Source organism: Crocodylus siamensis, chromosome 8, assembly GCF_052110815.1.
Source record: "Crocodylus siamensis isolate JL-2025a chromosome 8, ASM5211081v1, whole genome shotgun sequence".
Lineage (NCBI taxonomy): Eukaryota > Metazoa > Chordata > Crocodylia > Crocodylidae > Crocodylus > Crocodylus siamensis.
The window spans coordinates 25,213,177-25,235,746 of NC_143402.1; the positions used below are offsets into that span (position 1 = coordinate 25,213,177).

Genomic DNA, 22,570 nt, shown 5'->3' on the forward strand with positions numbered 1-22,570 from the left:
CCCAGTTACCACCAGTTTGACTATAAAAGTTATTTATTGCTAAGTATATGAAATATATAAAGGGCACTAGTAGTAATAGACATGCAAAGGGAAAACAAACACAAATAATTACGGTATTACCCTGGTTTCACTAAGTATTTGGGGAAACTTAGCTCAAGCTTAACTAATGCAATTCAGGTTCAGAAATATATGCCTAGAGAGAAAAGAGAGAGAGAGCTGGGATCTCACCAGTCAAGGCACTCAGGTTGCAAAGCTGACAAGTGAAGTTCTCAGCACAGTCCTTGAAGGGAGATGATCTGTCTTTTCCAACGTCCCAAGAAGAAAGCAGATGGTGTCAGAGAGACTTCTCCTCTTGAAGTGCACACACTGCTGCTTTTTACAGATTTTTATACCCTCAGTTCAACTTCTTTCAAGCATTCTCAATAGTGTAAATCAAATTGTCTTTTCTATTAACAAGGGGTTATCTGGTTTGGAACATCTCAGGAAACTGATTGATACTCAGGAAACACATAAGGATAGGGAATAACCAGATACTTAGGAGCCAGCTTGAAATTCCTATGGATAGCAGATATACTGATGGGATATCTCCTGGTTTCTTCAGAAACAATAGATAGCTTGCAGCATCAGGGTTTGGGATTTTTACTTGTTGTGAGCAAACCTCAGCTTAGTATGACTTTTCCAGATCTTACTATAGTCTTTTAACAGACTTAAGGCAATTATTGGAGTGTTCATAACCTTTGGGAGGGGAGGACTTCCACCAGTCGTCCCGGGAAAAGTATGACAACACTTGTGGTCAGGGCTCCAACGGGCTGGACGCTTGTGATGAACCCTTTACCATTGTTCAAATGTTGCCCATACCCCCTCTGACTCGGTGTGTTGCCTCAGCATTCCCTAACCCGGCCACCAAGTTTTAGCCAATTAAATTTAAATAGGCCTCCCATAGTGGGACCGGGGAATGTATGGCCCAAGATCCCTATTAAAGTTAATTCTGCTTAGAGGTGTGTGTGTGGGGTGGGGGGAGTCCTTTGTACATCCAGATTAGAACTGGTCTGATAAATGCTGAGCTGGGTGTGTGGGTTGATTAGCATTTGGAGCACAGATTCCCCATCATGCAGTGCTCCCCTGTTTCTCTGATCCCAGAATTCACTGTCGTCTCTGCTTCAGGCTTTCTATTCTCCATCTCTCATGTAAAGGAATGGTCATCTGGTTCCATCTCGGATGCAAATGAGACCTAGGGCAGTTGTTTCACTCTTGTCACCCTTATCTGGAGGGTTTTAGGTGCATCTCTCACTGCATCTTAATCAGTTTCTGTTTAGGTAGAGGGGGGTGGGGATTCTCTGTGAGTCAGGCTGCGTCCTGTGTCAGGGTTCCCCAAGAACATAGAGCTGAGAGGTAACAGGTCCCCCCGTTGATGGGGTGCTTGCGTTGAGCGAGTATCCCCATCACATCTTTGCTCCATGGTACTGGTTCTGATCTTCTATCCATTGCAATCGTCGCATCAGTCTCTGGATCCAGCAAACTAGTAGCATCAGACCAATTTGAAAACTATTAATTACTACAGTGGGGTGAAGCATGATATTTAAAAGACCTGCTGCATTGGGACTCCACCCGAACAAAACTTCTCACCAGGAGTGATGGCCTGCATTCTTAACAGTAGCTGCTAGCTTAGAGATCTTCTGATTGTGGTGTTGAATCTCAAGTTTGCCATTCTCTCCCAAAGTTTTGAGTCTTTGCAGTTCAGCTTGTAAAAAGGGATGAGTTAATAGTTTCTTAACGGCGATGAGACCCATTCCTAGTAAAATGGGTGGCACCTCTTTGTAGAGCTCAGGGTAGGCATTCAAATATTGTATGGTCCATATAGGTACAGTAAACTTAAGATCACAAGTAACAATGGTGGTTACATTACAGAAACAGCGATTAATATAAGGCACCATAGGTTGAATCCAATATACATTAATTAATACAATATCACATCTTGTTCTCATGTACACACATGCTTTACTCACACAAACAATAGCAGATTCCCTTTCTTGGATAACATCGAAGGAACAGTGAGACTTGTTCCCAGGTTGTGGGAAAAAACATTCATCATGCTTCTCCAGTGCTTGGTCTTCACAGATATATAACCCAAACCTTTTCTCCTACAACCTTTTACATTTACTGTTTTCCATGCATTATCTTTCTGCCAGGCCCAAGTGTTATGATCTCTGGAGTATATCACTGGGCTATCATCAATTTGTAATCCTAATGGGACTACTGGGTGGATTGTTCTAATTTCCTTCCCTGCCACAGTTACAAGGAATAACTGCAATCTTTGCTGGTGGTGATTGTACGAAGCGTTAACTAATCTCCACTAGGGCTGGAGGGCTAATTCTTCCTCTGTTACATGGGGCTGAAGCGGGTTGATTGCCTCCATGGGAATTTGTCCCATCATGGCTTGCCGAATCATTCCCATGATGACATTTTGGGTGAGAGCCTGAGCTTGCTCACACGCTAGAGCCAATGATGCATTATTTTGGAGAGACTGTACACCAGACATCATTAACTTTTCATCCCCTTCTATGAGAGGTAACAGTCCTGTCCTTTGGAGGCTTTTGTTAGTTGCTCCAAAAAGGCTCCTGCTCCTCCTGGTTACTGTTTGATGTTTCCTTTGTTCAGAGGAAGAGAACTTTGTAAATAAAAGGACTGCATAAAAGGAGCAATGGATTTCATCCCCACTTTCTCCTGGCTGGAACAACCTGCAAGATCATTTTTTGGCTAACTACTCAAATCAAAAGGAAGTACAATATCTTCATGTAGCTGACTCTTTAAACAATATATTAAAGTATAATACCACAGCTAAATTTTACATTATGTTTGCTTTCCCTTTCTTTGATGCCTTTGTATTTTTACAAAATCTTCTAACCCCTCTAAAAATGTTCATTAAACAAGAATTTTCCCCTAATAATCATTAGATTACCCTATTGAAAGAGAAGTGAACTTTTGTATTATTATGCTGAGAAGTGTTAGTGGCTACCATTAAGCAGGTCCTTGATCTATAGATGATTACAGACCTCATTAAAGCTAAGATATGCTAAGTACCCTTCCTTCAGGCTAAATGGAGGGGGCAATTAAAATCCTCCTTTATACAGGGATGGCTAGGAACAGTAGGAAGCTACTGTCTAAGGATATTGGCCATATGACAAGGCCAATAAGTTAAATCATGTGGGATGAACAGTTTCCCGATGGTTACAAATGCTGGACTAGTTGCAGCTGTGTGTGTTAAAGACAGAAAACTAACAGAAAACGAGAGAAGTAGTCATGAATATAGCTGTGGGAGAGAGACTTTCTTTTGGCAACGAACTTGCTGGAAAGGCAGCTTTGGATTTCTGAGTAAGGAAATTGACTGTTGTTATTTGGGTTTAGGGAAAAGGAATTTTGTATACACAAATTTAAATAAACAGGATTGCATATGAGCACCCCCCCCACCACACACACAAATTGTCATTCCTGTCATCAATTTTTTTCTGATAAAGGAAATAACTCAGAAAGATGCCAAATCACTTGGGCCAAAAGTGAACAAGGATATAACTATGCATGTATTCTGTCCCAGGCATTGAACAAAAACGATTTCAGATTAATGAGGTTTGGCGCTGAGGCTGTCTCTTTAGCTATGAACATCATTTTTCCCCCCCCAAGACAAGGGTGTCTCCCAGGCCAAAGCACGAGTGTTCAGATGTCTTTGTCAGTTGTTGCAGGACAAAGCCCCAGAATGGTTTGTGGGTTAAGAGTTTGTCCCATGCTATCACTAAGGATACCTGAACAGTTGTCCTGCAGTATCACTGTGGGACAAGCAGGCTAGTTGGTCCTCCGGGCATCCTATAGTGCACCATTTTGGCCCCACTCCCTGCCTCTCTTGAACTCTGTGGGTGTCACCCCACAAGCAGGAAGGAAGCGCACATGCGTGTTTCCCTTGGGACAACAAGTAGCAGCCCTAGGGAATATCTGCACGCGCACTCTGGCACAGCCTGTTGACCCGGGTGGGGTAGGGTAGGCTGGGAGCAGCCGTACCCGGGATCCTGGAGGCTTCCTGGGGGTTCAGCAGCAGTGATCTGGTGCACACAGCCTGGCTAGCAGCCTGTGCGTGGCTCTAGCCAGCCAAGCTCTGGATTTGGGTACTGCATGCTACTGCCATATGTGCTGCATTTCTTGGGCATGTATTTTTGACACCAGGTTCTCCTGGTGTCAACTCCCATCCCCCATGCTGCAACTTAGCAGCACAGGGAACACCTGCATGTGTAGCATATATCATGTGTGGCACCACAGACAAGCACAGCAGCAACTGAAGCAGGGAGAAGGTAGTAACTGCCCATCACCATCTGGGATGAGATACAGAACCAGCAGGCACTCTAGTCCAGCCACAGAAACAAGGCAGTCTGCAAGTGGATCGCAAAGGAAATGGTGGCCTAGGGAGACGAGATGACCATGATCAGACCCAGTCCTGGACCAAATGCAAAGTACTGAGGTAATTACCCATGTAACCCAGGTGTCCTAGTGAGTGCCCCCCTCTCACCAATAGAAAGGGAAAACTGGTGGGGCATCTGTCTTGGGGGGTGGGGGGGCGGGCAGGAACTGCAGTCTACTCAGTTCCCTCCCCCCTATTGTGTCTCAATAGAGGAAGAACAGAAACAAAGTCTTAACCTGGTACAAGTTTAATATATAAGAAACAAGGTGTATATTCACAGGTTACATGTATATAGAACTATAACTATGTACATACCCATATACAAGCAGGTAAAAATAATGATCCAACTGATATGAATAGGTCAGTACAACAATAAGTGACACTCTAAAAGACAAAGGCATATAGTTAATAAACACTGCAAAGATGCACGTGCATTTCAAACAATCAATAAAACACTGCAAAATATGAGGCAAAAGAGTTCTCTAGGGGTCCCTCCCTCCTGCCTCTCCTAGTTAGGCTATCTCCCCATGAGTGTCACTTCCCAGTGGGAGACCTGTTGCCCACTAACTCACAGACGTTGTCCATAAGCTGCCCTGGCCTGGCTAATGTTTCTCCAGGGGAGGGCTCAGTTCCAGGCCTCAGGGGAGCAGCGTAACTTACACACATGTCCCAGTGCCTCAACCCTTGTAAGGGGATGTTGTGGGCCTGAGACGCCTTGTGCATGCCCAGGGCTATGGCACTCTGAATAGTGCTCTCCATGCTCAGGGACTGCTCTATATCCAGGGCCCTTGTAGACCCACTGCAGACAATAGGTCCCAGACTGCCTGGCCCCTCCTCCAGGGTGTTATGCCCCGTAATGACTCACCGCGCAGTAGCGCTGGCTCCCATGCCCAGCCTCACTCCATGGTTGGAGACCCAAGCCACCTCGCCGTGGGTCTCAGGGTCCTGGTCCCTCAGGGTCCCTCTGTGCAGTGATGCCTGCACCACAACCCGGTCTTGTGCCAGGGTTGGAGACCTGAGCCACCTTGCTGCAGCTCCCAGGGTCCTAGTCCCTCGCAGACCCTCTGTGTAGCGACGCCTGCATCCCCCGCCACTCCATCCAGCAGTGGAATCTTTCGGGTTCTTCTGGGCAGCCAGATACGCCTGCTGGGCAGCTCTCCCAGCTCTACTTGGCCCCAGGACCTCTTGCTTCTTCTTTGTCCCTCACCGACTGTGCCACCTGCTTAGCACACAGCTGCTTATATCCCCTTCCGTGTCTCCACCCCCAGATTGAAAATGAACCAATCAGGGGGCTGCAACTGCAGTTCCCAATTAAGTTCACTCCTGCCCCCCCACCCCTTTGGAGTAGAGGTGGAGCAGACTCTCTTCTTGGCTCCTCCCCTCACTGTCTCTGATTGGTGGGTTTTGTTCCACCAATCACATTTTTGGTTTCCTAAGCCCACCTATGCCCACTTAACATCTCATCTACCCCCCTACCAAAAACACAATAGCACAGCTACAAGGACCCTGCCTGCTTCCCCTAATAAGGCACTATTCCTGGCTTCAGGCCCAGATGTTAGGACAATACACCACTTTTGCCAGCCCTTGGCTTTTTGCCTTAAATCCGGCACTTAGAAAGTAGCTGTGATGACTTTCACTCCCATGCAAACAACTCATTAGTAGATAAAGAAACTTTGTTACAAGCAGTGCATTGCAAGCCAGCCAACTAGGAAGGGAGAAAGCAAGCAGCTTTCAAAGCATCAGGTTAGCCACTTGGCCTACTGGTGCAGACTACCATGGCAGTTCAGGTTTCTCTCCAAGCAGCCACAGCATTGCTTGTCCTGTTCCAGACTTCTAAAAATGCTGATGTCTGCCCCAAAAGTCAGTCCAGGCTCCCTCTGGTCCTCCATTTTAGTGAACTCAATAAAATCATAGAAAATTAGGGCTGGAAGGGACCTCAGGAGGTTACCTAGTCCAACCTCCTGCTCAAAGCAGGACCATCCCCAGCTAGATCAATCCTACCCAAGGCTTTGTGTAACCGAGTCTTAAAAACCTCCAAGGATGGAGAGTCCACAACTTCTCTGGATAACCTGTTCCAGTGTTTTACTACTGTCCTAGTGAGAACATTTTTCCTAATATCTAACTCAGGTCTGAGCAAAATATGGCCTGTGGGCCAGATGCAGCCCACCAGACTATTCTGTCTGGCCCCTGTAGCCCCTCTACAATTTAAACAATTATTAACTGACAGGGCGCTTGTAGCAGGAGCCACTGGCTGTAGCACCAAGCAGCTTGGGATCTGGTTGTGACATGACCAAGCCCAATCTTGACCTGACCCACCCAGCCTCACCCTATCCTGCCACACACCCCACCTCTGCCTAGCAGAGGCTTCTGCCCTGGCACCCCTGTGGCTGTTCTCCAGCCCTCCCTGTGTCTGAGGGTGGAAATTCAGGTAAGAATGGGCCAGGAGGGAAGGGGGTGGACCACAAGTGATTGCCCCACTCCATGGGGTTCACAGGACTCTGGTTCTGTGCCTCCATGTGCCACCCCTGGCTAGAGTGCCAGGAGCACCATGTGGAGGCATGGAGCTGGCCCAGCCTGATGACACGGGACTTCCCGTGGCTCCTGGCACTCTAGCACACTACCGGACCAGGTTGACCCTGTGCCATGCAGTGTGGGTCCTGGCCATGTAGCCTGAACTGTGTTCTGCTGGGATGGGCCGGGCTGGTCCTATGCCATGTCATGTGGGTCCCAGCCTTGTAGCTGAGAAATGCGCACCACAGCCAGGACGGGATAGGCAGGACTGGCTCCATGCTATGCTGTGCAGATCCCAGCCTTGCAGCTGGAACCATATTCTCCAGGGCCGAGCCAGGCTGGCTTCATGCTGCACTGTGCAGGTTCCAGCCTTGAACCTAGTAACCATGTGCTGTCAGGCTGGGCCAGGCCAAGCCAAGCTGGCTTTGTGCCACACCATGTGAGCTCTGGCCTTGCAGTCAGGAATTGTGCACTGCAGCCAGGATGGAATGGGCAGCACTGGTTCTGTGACTGTGCCGTGCAGGTCCTAGTTTTGCAGTGGGGAACTGCATGCTGCCAGGACGGGCCTGGCCAGGCTGGGCTGGCTTCATGCCCTACCATGTGGGTCCCAGCTTTGCAGCCAGGAACTGCATGCTGCAACTGGGATTGGGCAAGCTGGGCCAGCTCTTTGCTGTGCTGTGTGGGTCCCAGCCCTGCAGCAGGAACCACATGGTGGCAGGACAAGCTGGGCTGGCCCCATGCCTTGCCATAAGGGTCCCAGCCTTGCAGCTGGGAACTGCGCACTGCAGCTGGGACAGGACAGGCAGGGTTGGCTGTCCACCTCCCACCATATCCCCAAACACACACCCACAGTTTCCCATGACCCTATATACACTCCCAATGCCCCACCATAACCCCACACAAAGCCACACATACTCCCATACCCTCCACCATATCCACACACACACTGATACTCTCCCACACACACCTATACTCCACCATACCCCCAAATACACCCACACCCTTACAAAGCCCCCACACACACTCCCAACCCCCACTCCTACCATACTCACACCCACATCCTCCCACACACCTCAACACTAACCACATGTCCCACATTCACACCCCTCCACACCCACCCCTACACTCACCCACACACTGCACCCACCATACCCCCACACACCCCCAACACCCCACTACACCTTTACACCCATTTTCCAACCACACAGCCCCCACATACAACCCTTTACCTCCCCACACAATATACAAAAGTAAGGCTCTTAAGTAATTGCCTCCAGATACACTATGGAAACACACATAAATCAGGCCAAAAACATTTTTAAAATAAAATTAAAATAAGTTATAGTAGATTTTTGATTTTTTTATTATATGATATGTTTTTTTTTTTCCAGTTTCAGGATGGCAATCCCCCAACCCCCACAAAGGAGTACTTCCAGGGCAAGGGGAGGCACCTTAGGTGGCAAAGGTGAGGAGTTAGGGACAGGACTGCCTGTCCTAAGATGGCAACCAGGGGACAGTGCACCTGTCAAGGAGTGGAGCTACCCAAGTGGCCCTCAACAGCTCACCAAAATCAAGCCCTCCAGCCAAAATAATTGCCCACTGCTGATCTAACCCAGTGGTCACCAGCCGGTCAACTGGGATCAACCGGTGGATCCCAGAGCCTCTTGCAGTTGATCCTGGGCTGGGAAGGCAGAGCACGCATGTATGTGCATGTGCACTCCCACCCCCAGCCCAGCAGGTCAGTTGGTGGTGGGGAAGGGGCAGGGGCCTGATCAAGGCCCCCACAGTGAGGGACAGAGTGCAGGAACAGCCCTGTGAGTGGGGCCCCGGCCAGGCATGTGGTGCAAGGATTGACCAGGCGGCTCATCCAGTGGCAGGAGGTATGGAGGGGCCTCTTGCCATGGTGTGTACCCCAGTGGAAGCCCCAGGGGGCACTTGCCCCCCAGTCTGTGCCTGGTGGAGGTGGCTCCCTCTGTGGGCTGGGCTTTGCACTGCGAGTCCCACTGCAGCTGGCCCAGGAGTGGCCTGACACCATGTGCGTTCTTCCCTGGGCTGAGTCTTGTCCCCTCCCTGCCTGCACCACAACGCACATGGCCAAAGCAGGACAGAGCTGCAAGCAGCTTGTCCAGGGACATGGGGTAGGGGGATAGGAATGCAGCCCACAAGGGCAAGCGGGGGGCACATGCCCTTCTTGTTACCTTTCACATCCCTTGCTAGCTGCAATTCAATTGCACTTTGGTCTTTCTGTCAATTCATATATTCCAGGGTTGTTTTACAGCAGAAGATGATGGGGTATAGAATTGATGCAGGGAGGAGGTAGTGTGACTTGTACACAATGGCAGCCCCCCCCCCCAAAGGGGGGGGTTGGGCCCCCCAGCATGATTCTCTAGCACACCATGTACAGCTTGTAAAGTTGTGGGCTCTTTCAAAGTACAATACTGGCTGGCTGACCCCCTCAAGACAGAAGAGGTAGGGGAAGGATGCTTGTTCCCTTTGCATTTTTGGTGGTGCAGTGGTCACCTCTCTGCAGCATTTAGAAGTTTGTCTGACTATTGTCAATCGCACCCCTTATAGCGTCCCAGTTGAACTGTGCAAGGTGGTTGTAGCAGGTTGTGAGGTACACCATTACATGTTCCTTGACATTCTAGGGAAGAGCCACATGCACTGTTGAGCCATTGTAGTATGCCTGCCCTCTCCATGAAACAGAGTCATCAGGAACCATCATCTCTTGCTGTAAGAGGCAAGCAAACACCACTGGACTGCCTTGCACAGCAATAAACAGGCACCACCTCCACTTTGGGATCAGGTGGATCAGGGTGACATTGCTTAGGTGCCAATGCAATTATAAGCAAGGATCACCAGGGTGTCTCAAGGCAACAGACCATGCTCAATGCTAGCCTAAAGCAGCAGCATGTACCCAAAGCCATCTGCCTCAACTGGCCTGCTGCGTTTCAAGGCCTCCATGGGAGTTAAGGGCTCTGGCCCCTTCCTGTATCCAATGACCTGTGGTTGCCCGAGCATGCCCCCATTTCTCCAGGTACCTAGGAGCAAAGGGTAAACCAAAATTATGTTCAGAGTCAGCAGAGAGAATGAGTCTGCCCACTGGCCAGATGGCTTTGTAAGCTGCAACTTTTTTAGGGAGTTATTCATGGTATCGGGGCTCTGGTACGGAAACCAATGAAGACATGTTCATCTTCCTCTGCTTTCAGGCCTGACACCTTTAAATGTCAGTGATGGCACCTCAGGGCCAAATAATGGGCCAAGGATGCAATCAGAGCCCAGTGTCAAAAAAGCTTCCAGAAAAAAATCTAAAAAGCGTCCAAAAAACCCATGCCCACACAAAAATGGACCTGATTGTATTTCTGGTGGAGTCTACATAATCCTGGGTCACAGGCAAGGGTTAACCATGGCCAGGCAAAGGATTAAGATGTCATGGTCCTCTGTTATGAGGTGTGTCAGGCAGCATGTAGAGACCTCAGTGGTTCCTTAGCTTGTTGCTTTATAGTCAGGTCACAGCACCAGGATTGCTGTTGCTTCCAAGAGCCATTTAGGTCTCATTGCATGGTGATTCAAATAAGCATGCAGCTATTCAGGGTTAGGGTTAGGATTTAGGTAGTGTAACCTTTATTCTTACTATCAGTCAGATTATCTGACTAGTTGACAGCAGGGATATTGCAGAGTTAAACACACATCTAAAGTGTGTTTTTATTTTACCGTATCTATTTTACTTGCTTTTACAGGTGCTTACATAAAGCTCACATCACTGGTCACATACAACCAATCTTGTATGATGTCATGCACCTTACAATTCGCTTCTGATGATGACTTATTTAATTACAACATTCCTACATACCTTTTGTATGTATTCTTCTGCGCTTGTTTGTATTATCTTCCATGCTTTCCTTATCTGTGATATCAGTTTGTACGGATGCTGCCCATCTCAGGATGTTCCAAATGTCTTGGCACTTTTCACCAAACTTCTGCCCTGTAGGCTTTTAACTCCTACTGGTGCAGGCCTGCCCTGTGACATGCAAGGATGAACAGACTCTACTGGGAACCATTCTGGATCTGCAAAGTTACAGCAAGCTGCCAGTGTTGGGTTGCATATTTACTCCTTGAGAAGGTGGTCATGGGAATGTGCCCTGCCCTTTACTTTGCTGGACAGCATCTTCTTCTCTAGTTTGTTGTTTAAGTCAAACACAATATTCTAGTGCAATGATAGTTAATTGTCAGTTAGTGCTGTCTACATGACATATAGGGGTATACCCAACTTGAACAGGCAGCTGGCAATTTGCGGGGCTGCCATTTTCAAGGCATTATCTTGGGGCCCTCCCACACCTCTGATTGGCTGAGGGGACCCAGTGGCATCACCCCGCCACTGATTGGTGGAAAGGAGTGCCTGTTGTATGGTCCCACCCCTTGCCACTGATTGGCTGAGAAGGCTGTCTGTTATGTGCCTTCTCACCTCTGATTGGTGGAGAGGGAAAGAGCTGCACAACAGACAGCCCTCTCAGCCAGTCAGTGGTGGTGGGCTGCAGCCATCTTCCTTGCTTTTATGCCAGCAGCCTCCTTTGTGTCAGGCTGCATGACTAGGAGGACTACACTTTATTTTTAGTAAGTTTTTTTCCCTGCAGATTTTGCAGCGATTGTCTGATTTCATGATTTCTGTAAAATCCATGGAATCACGATTTGGGCAGGTCCCTAATGATATACAATGATATTTAAGTATTTGTCAGTTCATTATACCAAGTAACCAGGACAAAGACATATCTCAATTTCTGCTCAAGATACCTCAGGAAATCTGGAAACAATCATTGGTTCCAGCTCTGATAGTGCCTGATGCCACTCTTGAAACAATTACAGTGGTGTGCATAGAAATACTGAGAAGCTGGATTCTCACTTGCATTGCAGTTTTTACTATTGGCTGGTCTTATCAGGAAAATGAAGTGATTGCTACAGTGTTTAGATCTGGTGTTATGCTAAATAACAGCACCAGCTTATTGTGATAAGAGATGAATCTACTGTAGGGCCGTTCAGATGCCACAATTCCTATATAGCTACCAAGCTGGATAATTTCAGGTCTGTGATTTTAATATTCAGTAAAAAAATGGCTAAGATTATGAAGACTATACATAACTTATACATAAGACCATACAACTGGAACTTATACATTTTTCTTCTGTATTTTCATTCTTTCTAACACATTGTCTAGGTAGAAGAAAACAAAACCTATGTTTTTCTCAATTCCGTATTTCAAAACCACTGCTTTGGAGCTTCAGGTAAGAAGTGTAGAGTTTGTCCACCTGAGAAAACTAGATCTCTAGCATAGTAACTTCTCCAGGAACAGCTTTCTATTTGCAAAAAGTGTCAGGAATTCAATAATCATATCTGACACAATCTGAGGAAAATTGCTTTTTTGAGGCCTTGATATACAGATGTTACCAATTCAGTTCCTTCTTAGTTTTTAATGAAGGGTAAATTTAATTCAGATAGTGTGATTTGCTCCAGGTTTCAGTTTCCATTAGATGAACCAAAATCATGTTCAGATTAGCTAGTTGAACCTTTTAGGTAAGGCACTCAGTGGTGCACAGCTTGGGCTACTTTCCCAAAAAGAAGACGCTTCCTCTACTTGTTATGCTTAAAAGAATTCAGTTGATTGTAAACTATAAAGAAGGGAGTATTCCAGGCCAGCATGGCACACCTGGCTTCCAGCTGTTTATTTTTTTTTTCAGATTTAAATTATTGAGCTCCAGGCTAATTGCAAAAAAAGCCTCACACTTAATAATGCATTCAAGGTATGCACCATCAGTTTATTGATTCATGCCAGGACCTGTTCAGCAAATATCTCTAAACATATTCCTGCAAAGAAAATCAACATTACAAAAAAAGGCAAGACATGTCAAACTTGGGGAAAAAACCCATTATTAAAGTATTGTCTCATGTACAACACAGTAACATCCACTTTTTGACTAATGTAAAAGCTGTCATCAAATTAGTGCAGTAAGGTAATAGTGTTGTTGGTACACAGCCACGATGGTACAAGGAATATGCAAGAAACAAAGTTTATTTGGTAGTAACTTTTATTGTACCAATTGTATAGTTGGGAGAGATATTAAACAAGCTTTCAGGCACAAATGGCCTTCCTCAAGTCTGGGGAAAAAAGCAGGTACTTTATCTGGTATTCAGCTTAGGCTGTATCCAAGATAATTTAGCTTCTCTCCTAACTATGCAGTTAGTCCAATAAAATATATTAACAAATAAGCCTTGTTATCAATTTACAGGGTCATTATCAAACAAGGCATTAAACTAATCAAGCAGTGATGATAAAGACAGATTAAAATCTCTGTATCATCTTTAGTGAACAAAAAGATGTACGCTAAAACTGGGAAAAAAATCTTGCTACAATTTTTATGTACTCTGATAATTATTCTTGAATCTAGTCTAAAATACAAGTTCTTAATAGAAACAGCTAATATAATGACCATCAGAAAACATGGGCACTGAGTGTAGTGATTATTTGAGACCAAGAAGAAGCACCTGAGATCCAGTTGTTGCTATTTTTTTTAATTCAGTGACAATTACAAATTCATAAGTGTAAGATGGAAAGCTGTCTCTCAAAACACTGGAAAGTGAAATACGTTGCCACTGGTTTGCAAATCTTTCCAGACACGCAGTTGATAGTCTAGGGAAGGTGGCCTAGTCTAACGACTGTGACTCAAAAGGGACACTAGTAGGATAAATGAAGCAGGAACTCTGTCATTGCCTTGTGAAACCTGTACATTTTTTTAAGGAAAATATTTTTATAAGAAATAATAAGGATACTGTGGTGAGTCAGGGAATGAGAAACTGTCATCCCCTTTCCACTAAGTCTGTAACCTGAACCAATCTTAAAAGTTTTATAAATCATAAAAAATAATTAGTTGAATATAATTCACAAGTACTGTAATACTGTTTTTATACATTTATTTTCATATTTGTATATGTGAACATTAATTCTCTGACACCTGTAGAACTGGAAAAACAATTTTTATTCAATTATTAAATTTAAATAATTTTGTCTCGTCATCTCAAATAAGTCTATTTGCTTACAATTTTTGCAAATGTATTCAGCATTTGATCTTTTGCTCAAGGATTCTGACATAAAATGATTGGGCCACAGATTATGTATGAACAGTTTCTTTTGAGTATTTAGAGCTTGAGTGGTTTTTACTGAAGTCACACAACACCATATTTTCTCACATACCACACGCTCCCGAATAAGATGTGCACCTTGTTTTGGGAAGGCAGAATTGAAGAGAAAAAAAAGATTCTTTTCATAATCTTGACTGCCACAGCATGGGCTCACCATGGCTCAATACTAGCCGAAGGCAGAAGGGGCAGAGTTGACTGTCAGTGCCACTCACTCTCTAGCTGCACTTTCAGAGCTACAGGCTTAACTTAGTCACAGCCACTGCCAAATTGGCAGTGGCATTTGCCTGTTCAGCCAAAAGCTGTTGCCAATTTAGTACTGGTTGTGACAGGGTTAAAACCAACTGCGATGTTGTAGTGCAGGCCCACAGGGCTTCCCATGGGTCTGGAAATTTGGCAATGGGGGAACTATGGCACTGTTCTCCTGCTGACAAATCTCTGCACCCATGGGGAGCCCCAAGCCCTATATGCTGGATCCAGTGCCCAATCCCAACACACAGGGCTGGACTAGGGCAGTGCTGGGCCCCAAGGCCCAATCCTGGCACGTGGGGGTAGGAAGAAGCAGTGCCAGACCCCAGGATTCAATCGCAATGTGAGGTGAATGGGAAAGGGCAGTGCTAGCCCCTGGGACCCAATCCCAACACATGGAGGGGAGAAGAAGGCGGTGCTAGGCCCCAGGGCCCAATCCCAGTACACCGGGCAGGGAGGGGGCAGCACTTGGCCTCAGGGCCCAATCCGGCTTGTGGGGCCACAAGGTTGAGCACCATTGCTGTAGTGTACTGTGCCCTTCCTTTCATGTGGCTTGGAAAGGACAGTCCCTGGCAGCTGTATTATAGCATCCCAAAGCTTTAGTTCTGGGGGAAAAAACATCTTTTTTGGTTAAGACAGGGAATTTTGGAGGGCTGATTTTGGGGAGAAAGGCAGCATGGTATGCAAGTAAATATAGTGTGTTTCTTTCCCCAGACTTGGGAAGCACAGAGAGTTTTGTTGAATCCATTGAATTAGACAGACACAAAATACTCCATTCATAGTTCCCTCATCCTGAAAGCTCTAAGAGTTTTAAGTTCATATGGTATCCTAATTTCCTTTGTCTCTGTTGATCCTTAATCTAGGCTTTTCCCCTCCCAACCCTTTTTGTATGTTTGGAGACACCCTGCACAGGCATCAAGTGAGAGGGGTTTATTTGGCCGAAGTCACTAAATGACACAAGAACCACTGACAATTCTGCCTCCTGAGAAGTCCATAAGTGACTGTAGTGTACAGGAGAAGATGGACGAGCAGGGGCTTGAACTGACTGAGTTGCCCGATCAAGACTTGATATTGTAAGAGACATGGACACTCATACTTGTGCCAGAAGCTGTATAGGGCCCTGCGCAGGACACTGCCTAATAGGGGGAAGGCGGGGCAAGGAGTGCTCTCATTATTGGCTGTGTAGCTGGCCAGTGACTGTCATCCTTCCCTGAGGTCCCTTCCACTCCCAGTGATCTGGGAGCGGGATGGAAAAACTGCAAAGTTTGAACTGCCCTGCTTTCTGCCTTGGTGTCAGTTGAGTGAGGGTGCACCTTAACACACACAGAGGGTCACCCACCCACAAGTTTTGCCTGTCAGCAGCTAAAGGTGCAGGCTGCAGAACCCAGACTCCCCCTGCACCTGTCTCCTTGACAGCTGGCAAGCAGGGCCTAGCAGGCCTACAGTTTTCACCCCCCTGTGCCCCAAGACAGACACAGTCCCACAAGCAACCATGTCACAAGTTTTGCCTGTCAGCAGGCAGAGGTGCAGGGCCCCAGAACTCAGAACTCTGCACCGATCTCCTTGACAGCTGGCAGGCTTTGTGGCCTCAGCAGCGGCTAGCAGGTCTGCAGCTTTCACCCTGCTGTGCCTTAACACACACAGTATCACCCAGGTCATGAGTTTTGCTTGTCCACAACTTGCGGTGCAGTTTCCCCCAAGCCCCTCCACTTATCTCCTTGACACTTGGCAGGCTTTGTGGCCTTAGCAGGGCCTAGCAAGCCTGCAGTTTTGACCCTACTGTGAATTAACATGTACATGTGACATGAGTTTTTTGCTTTCAAGACTTTGAGGTGCAGTTTCCCTGAAACTCCTGCACCTACCTCCTTGAAACTTGGAAGGCTTCATACCCTCAGAAGGGGCTACCAGTCCTGCATGTTTCATCCAAATCAGGCCATAAATGACAAAGTTATAGGCTGTTTTGAGCTTCCCCATTAAAGCCCACAGGTGAAATGTCGAAACAGCGTCAAAACAGCAAAACTGTTTTGACAAAACAAAATGGAACAGCAGTTTCGATTTGAAATGAAATTTGAAATGAAACTCTGTTCCGTTGAAACGTGGAAATGCAAGTCGAAACAGAACGGTGTCGTTTCGCACAGCCCCACTGCCTAAGGACCAGCTCTTAAGTCTTCATTGAGTCATGTGACCACCAAGGGACTTGCTGTTGCTCAGCTCTCATTGTGACCATTCTAAACAAGTGCACCATGTGCTTTCACTGCCATTCCCTTTCCGTGGCCTTTCTTACCATTATCTTCTCTAAGATTCTCCGCTCCCATGGTAGCAACAGCTGAATTTCATCTGTGTCTCCCTTTTGCATCTCTGTGACAATGTCGTCCAAAGTACACTTCACTTTTGCCTCTGATTTGGCGTCCATGTGCTCAAGGACCTGGGCAGACTGGCTCACCCTTCTGGTATAGCAGTCCCAGCAAAAAGAGAAGAAAAGAGTGTATTTATTACATGATTTTAAAATATACAAAATTAAATCCTTACACACTGCTGCTTTATCACAAAGCCAGGGTTGTCACTTTCACCCTGTTGTTTCATGTCATCCTTTCACATTTTCAAACATGGCTGTCTTGAAGTTGCAGGTTGAAATTTAGTAAAACGCCTAATCACATCATAGTAATTTTTTTACCTCTCTGTTTTAGTTTTTTCAAAAATAGTCACTAATTTGAAACAGATAGCACAGAGTTGGGGGTGAATGATGAAGAACCTCTTTTGCCCTAAGTTCCCTGCTTATTTTAGGCTGGCTACCCACTGAGAACATAAACACATTGGAAAACAGAGATGACTTTCCAGGCCAATTCCCTCAACCTACGTGCAGGAGCATGATAACTGAAAAGCATGTAAGAGCATGACAATGGCAAGGCATATAAGAAAACAGGGATCTAGGAAGTCAGGGATGTCAAATGTATGACCCATGGGCCAGATCTGGCCTGAGGAGCTGTTCTCGTTGGCCCGAGTGATGGGGCTAGTGGGTGTGGCCTGTCATACAATTTGGGGCCTCTGGGCCCTGATGGACATAGTGGCAGGTGAGGGAGGGGCGAGTGAGGGCTGTGCAGATAGAGCCCTCGCTCATCCTGTAGCTGCCAGACTCCCACTGCTGCCTGTGGATCCCTGCCGCCACCGGACCCCTGTCACCACCATTTGGCCGTGCCACTGTACTTAGACCCCTGCCACCACTGCTAGACCCCCAGCACTGCCCCTGGAGCACTGCCACTGCCACCAGATGCACTATAAATGCCACTGGGTCTGTGGGTCCAGCTCGGGAGTGTTGTGATCACTATGTTTGTTAAGTGGCCACGTTCGCCAATCAGAAAAAGTTACACAGAGTTATGTAACGGTTGCTAGGCAGACCGTAGTTGTTTTTCTGCCATCAATGTAAGAGATAAGCGGTAGCTAGAACTTTCCACAAGGCGGAGTCCAGCGCAAGTCAGTCAGTGCCATGGGCCTATCGAAAGGTTCCTCACGCAATTACACCACCGCACGTCACCTAGGCTATAAAAGGAGTCTTCACCTGAACGTCAGGGTCCTTTCTGCGTCTAACGGACTCGGAACGATTTACGGCAAATTATTACGGACACGGCTCGGCCTTCGGAGTGGCCAACCGAAGGAGGACGCAGAGACCCGCCTGATCCCGGCGACCTGAAACCCCAGAAGCTACTCACCAGCCAGGTTCATCGGTCTCGTGCACCATTAGGGCGCGTGAGGCGTGGTGAGTTCTAGCCACTGCGCGGCTACGTTGATGGTCACTAATAAAAGCTACCAAGCCTGTTCACTGTTCTCACGCTTATTCATGATCTGTAGTAAGCCCAACCAGGGAAAGATCCTGCAGCAGGGAGGAGCCCCAGGATCTGCATCGTTTGATATTCCTATAGTAAGTTATAGAGATTGACCAGCAAAGTCTGCCTTACCAATTCACATAACTGACCAAGTAACATTTCCAGTGCATGGCAAATTTATGTAACAATTACAAATTCATAAATGGAAGACAGAAAGCAAAGCAAAGTTGCAAGCATCATGTCCTAGAAGTGGGGATCCAGAAGAATATTCATAAGCTACTGAAGTGAGTGCTGTTTGAATGAGAGCCTCGTAGCATCCACCATTCCTTCCCTTCCTGAAAAGAGAACCACCAAAGGAGAAGAACAATAAAAACGAATAGTTTTGGCTTTGCCAGTGACAGCATCAGTGATTTAACTGTGCAGAAATGAAAAATGTTCCAAGGACATCTCCAAAACATATTAGTTGTGGCCCTCTTCTCCCGGTGGGATAGCTTCTATAAAAGCAGACAACCAAAGACAAAACAGTCCTCAGATGACCTTGGACACTGACAAATGTCATCCACTGAATATGCAATGTAGCTCAGTGGCAGAGCCACAATTTCAATTTTATGAGTTTCCTTCAATTCTAATCCACGATGTGCTTACCAAGATTGTAACACATCATTAGGAAAATATCTTTAGTCTTTTATAACAAACCCTGAGAGGACTGTGACCAAGTAAGCATAGCTAAAGTTAATATAAGCATAGTATGAAATACGTAGTACTTGGGCTTGTGCATCTACAATTCTTCCTTGCTCCCTATCCTCTCCACTGTCCCTCCACTTCAGCTTTTCAGACACACACGAGTCACCTTGGGGTGTATGAGATACTGGGAGGAGGAAGCTGAGAAAGAAGGACACCAAGCAGGTGCATAAACCCCTTATGTGGTTCCCCCCTTTAACCAAAGCTGATCATACCCTAGGGAACCTACATTCTCCTTAACTGAATTCATTGGTCATTCACCAGGTAATCCTTCCTCTTTTATACAAAATTTCCTTAAAACACAAAAAACATGATAAACTGTACTTTTTGACCTGAGTCTGTAGTTGCTCTGTTCCTTTCTGAGCAGTGATGCATATGACTCCTCTACCAAATAATCAGAGAAGTCTCCTAGGTTGACCAGCAAGAGAAGCTTACTTAGCATACTGTTACAGGTTTTCTGTGGGGTGAGCTGCTGTATTTGTGGTCACATCCTAAAGACTCCTGATGAATCTCATCTCTCTTCTCATCTATGTAAGCAAGGTATCTGTCTTGAAAACTGAGGGCTGAAGAGGTTACAGAACTTGCAGCATATCACTAATATGTGGGTAGAGGGGGTAATGAAGCAGGGACATTTCCAAACCCTTGATTTGCATGTTGGTCTTTTGGTACAGGTGCTTGATATGCTCTTGGCACTGTGATCCAGTCCTGTGAATGCAACTGCTGAGAAAGCTAACTCAAGATGGCATTTTAACAATGAATATTCTTGTTCCTCTGGATAACCAGCTGCATTTTGGGAACACATCATTGGCTTGGCAGAGCATAAGTTAGCCAGCAACCTGGAGCCTGGTAGAGGCTAGTTTGGCAGTCTGCAAGAAATATGAGGGTTTAAATACTGAACAAAGAGTTATAAAGTGCCATCCAGCCTCCAGGATGCAAAATGCAAAGGAGATGTCCAGAAGTGTTCGAACATAGAGAGACAGGGAACTGGAGGAATGCCAGCGGAGGACTGTGTTTATTCAATCCCTCTATCTTACAGTTATGCTGCTACTAGGCTGCAGATTGGCCAGGTAGAAAGATACATGTGGAACTTGAGCAAAACCTGTGGGCTGAGGACATAGTAGCACAGGGAAATGACTCGATGGACTTTCAGTGTGGATGATTAGGTGGTTCATCAAGAACATGAATTCTAGAGCATGTTTACCTATCTTTGTGATATAGCAATTGAGTAACTCTATTAGACATAGTAGCATTACACCAGGTAACATATTGGCTCTACAAGTGCTTAGTTATGACTATTATAATTTTGAGAAAAATGAAAACAATTTATGTTTTACTTACCTGCCTTTAAGTGAGATCCAGATCTTGTGTATATCCTTCAGGCAGTCATGGCATCAGAATCTCCTCACATAGCATTTCCTGGACTCTTTGGTAGTGGTGATGTAACTAACTGTTCTCTGTTCCAAAGTTTTTATAAGTACTTTTTAATTTGACAAGTATATTTTGGGTGCATCTACTGGCTCCATTAATGCGACACAATAAACTCCAGAGCTGTTTGCACCAGAGTCAACTGTTCCCAGGCACAGCATCTGCACATGTGCCTGGGACAGCAGCAGTTTCATCCAGTACAGAGTAATCCCATGCTGGCAGCAGGCTCAGGGAGGTCAGTCCCAAGCTCTGTGTGGCAGTGTCAGGTGGCAGAGGGACTGGCTGGGGCATGCATGCGCTAAAGTACAGAGCTGTGCAACAGGCAGCCCCTGCACTTTAGTACCCTTGTGCCCCAGTCAGCCTGTCCCCGACAGTACTATCTTATGGCAGAGTTAATTAATTTACTGCACCCTAATACCAGTGCACATGTAGACGGTGATGCTTTACTGTGGAGCCAATTAGTCGACTGCAGTAAAGCGCACATGTAGATGCACCCTCTGCTAACTTCATTGGATTCCTTCCCCCCGCCACTGTCCCCACAGTTGTTGTACTTTTCCTTTATAGGCCTTTGTGGCCCATTCACACTTGGAATTCTTTGGCTGAAACCCTGTGCAGCATGCTGAAAATATTTTCATATGCATTCGTATTTCATTCCAATGGACATCCAGGTTTAGACAATGATAGTTCGATGTTGATTAATTCTACTGTTAAGTTTCAATGGAGACAGCTATGTTTTTAAGTTACACTACTTAGTGTAATTTTGAATTACAGTGTAATTAAACTTCCTTGCTTGGAATCCTTGAAAGTCTCTAGCTATTCCAGTAGGTGTCTCTGTTTAGTTGTAAAGTTATTCTTCAACTGAACCCGTCAATTCACAAATTTCTGACTTCTGTATTCAGAATTTTATTTCATTAGATTATGGTGGCTGATTCAGTTCTTGGATGGCAATGGCCCATTAATCTTTCTCTCTAGACCCAAATCACTTGAAGAAGCAGAGCTACCTTTCCCCAGCTATCAACCAGTAAGCTCAGAAGCTAATAGCTGTTCCTCCTTGTTATAGAAAGGGGATAGAGTGGGCCAGATCTTAAGCTGGTACAATCAGTGTTGCTCCATCATCTTCACTGGAACTATATTGGTATGCACAAGATTTCTAGCCAGTTTCCCATGCTAACTTCTTACACTAGTGACTCTGGTGAAATCACTTTTCTATAACATTTTAAAATACTTTTCAACAGCTTTCGAATTCACCTTTATTCAAAGGCTCTCTAAATTTTCTGAGTCCTGCTGTACATTAGATTGGGCTTTTGCTCAGAAGTCTGTTGAAGGATCATTAACATTCATAGATATATAAGACCGTGACTAAGATATTTCAAGACTGTTTTGAAAAAATAATTTTAACGCACACTTATCTTTATTTAATAAATACTTTATGTATCCACAATGGGTCACTGAGGTTTTCATGATTTTTAGAATGGACACATTCTGTGAGGAAAACAGAATGGTCACAAAAACAACACAAAACGGTGTTCCTACATTTTTCCTCTTGTGGCCTTCTTATTTTTAGACATTTCACTGTTTCTTTCATTCCTGGATGTAAGCTTTGAGCAAAGGTATCAAATTCTGGTCTTCCTCCAACATTCTTAGAGCAAATTTCTCTGCCTTCAGTGGTTATGCTAGAGACAAACTTAGCAGAATAAATTGTTATATTACTTAATACTAGTTCAAGCTGTACCATAAGTAGGTATTGCTTTAGGATACCTTTGCTTGTTTTAAGTCATATATAAATATAGATTTATATTCTGAGCAACTGAATTCAAATCCATCATCAGTAGATTCAACTCATTTAGCTCTATGACAGTAAAGCAAAATAGCAGGGGCAAGGTCAAGGACATACAAAGTGCATCATACTACTCTATTCTTCATGGTTCTCCTCATATAGACATAGGCTTTCATAAGAAACAGCTAACTACCTCTCTCTCCTCATATAGGGACAGATTATGGCCTGTTTTACAAAATCGGATAAGATTAATTTGCTATTCATTCATTTACTTCAGGAACAGGGGCAGAAGCTTGTTGGGAAGGGATGACCTCCACCTCACCCTGAAAGGGAAGAAGCTCTTCTCAGCCAGAAGGGCTGATCTGTTTGACAGGGCTTTAAACTAGGATTGCTGGGGGATGGGCAATCAATTAA

At 45.7% G+C, this 22,570-nt stretch overlaps 1 pseudogene; it reads right to left on the bottom strand.

Moving 5' to 3' along the window:
• Positions 1–1,442: 1,442 nt before the first annotated feature.
• On the bottom strand, positions 1,443–16,805 carry LOC149858229 (uncharacterized; annotated as a pseudogene).
• Between the last annotated feature and the right edge of the window lie 5,765 nt (positions 16,806–22,570).